At 45.4% G+C, this 2,500-nt stretch overlaps 1 protein-coding gene across 1 annotated transcript in view; it reads right to left on the reverse strand.

The window, feature by feature from the left end:
• The window catches only part of LOC143286062 (uncharacterized), a 32,647-nt gene extending 31,985 nt beyond the window's left edge, over nt 1–662 (reverse strand). The window contains exon 1 of the mRNA XM_076593610.1: nt 1–662. This exon is cut by the window's left edge and continues 71 nt beyond it. The gene's annotated coding sequence lies outside the window, so the exon portion shown is untranslated.
• Between the last annotated feature and the right edge of the window lie 1,838 nt (nt 663–2,500).

Below are 2,500 nucleotides of genomic sequence, written 5' to 3' on the forward strand. Positions count from 1 at the left end.
GCTCTCCTCACATCAGTCAGTTGTACCAGGATATCTCCCGACTTCGTTTTTGATGGAAGTGTGTACACACACCCATCCACCCAAACACAGACACCGGCACTCCGTCGTCACCGAGCACTGCTGCACGACGAACGAACTACAGAGAGGGGAGACACCTTTTGATAATGTCCGAAGGCACAGTGTCACCAGGATTCCGATCAGCCAGGGAAGGCAGACCTTGATCCTCGCTCAACACATGTTTCACGTCTACTGCCGGCAGAGGGGAGCCCCAGAAGATTATCTCGGACACGGTAAGTGTAAACACCTGGCTTAAACCCTGCACACACTGACAGGAATGCTTTCCGAGCTTCTTCCTTAGTTGTGACTGTAGTTCAATATACACAGTGAAGTCTTCGCTTCGGTTATCTTATACAGAAGCACTGGGCTACAGATCTTTTTTAGACTTCGTAAGCCCATAATTTCCCATGTCAGGTCAACGATTTCGAAATCAGTCACTGGCATGGTTCTTCTAAACACGGCTCACAATTGTCGTCTGCTGACAACTGAAGTTTGTCGCTTCAGTTATTGAACTTGACAACGAACACACACACACACAGACACAGACACAGACACACACACACACAGTGTGGCGAAAATCACTCAAAGTGAACAGACGTTCAAACTGTCAGACAGTCACACACACACCCCCTCGACGGCCAAACAGTGAGTGGAGGACAGTCAGGGAGAGAAGCAGTTTGTCCAGCACTGAAACGGACGACCAGTTATAAAGACGAAAGGCAAACAGGATTCGGATGGTTGGAGCTCAGCTAACAGGGTGAAGGCAGTCAGGCGGAACTATCTACCTGCCTTCAGGTGACGGTACGGTTCCGTGTGCAACAGGGTCTGTCAATGGCTGACTTCCCTGGCACCAGGCAGGGACGGAATTACTGCACACACTTTCACTGGCACTCAACACTGCTGTTCACCACTTTAAGTAGGGGTGGGAATTTGTTTTGGTGTGTGTGTGTGTGTGTGTGTGTGTGTGTGTGCGAAAGCGCGTGCGCGCGTTTGTGTGTGTGTGTGTTTTGGTCTCTCCCTCAGTGTGTGTGTGTGTGTGTGTGTGTGTGTGTGCGAAAGCGCGTGCGCGCGTTTGTGTGTGTATATATATATATATATATATATATATATATATATATATGTGTGTGTGTGTGTGTGTGTGTGTGTGTGTGTGTGTGTGTGTGTGTGTGTGCAGCGCGCTTATTAATGTGTTCTATCCAAATTCAGGTGTCCGTACATACATACACACACACACACACACACACACACACACATATCACACACAAACACACACAGACATATATATATATATATCTGTGTGTGTGTGTGTGTGTGTGTGTGTACAGACACCTGAATTTGGAAAGAACACATTAATATCACACACACACACACACACACATATATATATATATATATATATATATATATCACACACACACACACACACACATATATATATATCACACCCAGGCCCCCCCATATATATATATATGTATATATATATATATATATGTGTGTGTGTGTGTGTGTGTGTGTGTGTGCGTGTGTGTGTGTGTGTGTGTGTGTGTGATGTATATGTGTGTGTGTATGATATATTAATGTGTTCCATCCAAATTCAGGTGTCCGTACACACACACACACACACACACACACACACACACAGACACACACACATATATATATATATATATATATATATGTGTGTGTGTGTGTGTGTTTGTGTGGGACGGCACGCACACTGTGAGTGTGCGTGCCGTCGCACGAGCGTGTGTGTGAAGTTGTTGAGAAAGAGGAGGTGACTGAAGCCTTCACGGCGTCAGTTGTCAACAATAACCTGTAGTGCCTTCGTCAGCTGTCAGGTCGCTGAGGGCACTGACTGGGGCTCTGCTTTCCACTGTCAATGTCACACTGTGTGCATGTGTACTGAGAGAGAGAGAGAGAGAGAGAGAGAACTCAGAACCCTTTTCTTTTCCAAAACACACAAAAGTTCATTTGCGGAAAAGGTGTAACGTGAAATCAATTTTTGAAATAACCGCCTCAGCTGTGGGGAAAAAACCCCGAAAAGGAATAAAATGCGTGGTCTGGGAGAAAATGTATGGCTTTAGCATACATCAATAATCTTATGGTCAACAAGCTGCCATTTCTGCGGGCGTCCCTGAACTAAGGCTACCACGCAAACGATCTCAATGAGAAATAAAACGATTATATCTTATATCCGGGCGTACCCTTTGTCCATGCACAATATAGCTGCTGTTGAGGACGACCCTTTCGTTGGGCAATAAATCAACCCAGTGAGAATAAGTCACTCACACTGCCAGCAAATATGCCAGTCTCAATGCTACATTTCATGAGCGTGTTTGCAAAGGGAAATCCATAGACGTGTGTGTGTGTGTGTGTGTGTGTGTGTGTGTGTGTTTAGAGTCTAGACGCCGATAAATGCAGTGTGAAGCTATATACAAGAAAG

This window comes from Babylonia areolata, chromosome 9, assembly GCF_041734735.1.
Source record: "Babylonia areolata isolate BAREFJ2019XMU chromosome 9, ASM4173473v1, whole genome shotgun sequence".
Lineage (NCBI taxonomy): Eukaryota > Metazoa > Mollusca > Gastropoda > Neogastropoda > Buccinidae > Babylonia > Babylonia areolata.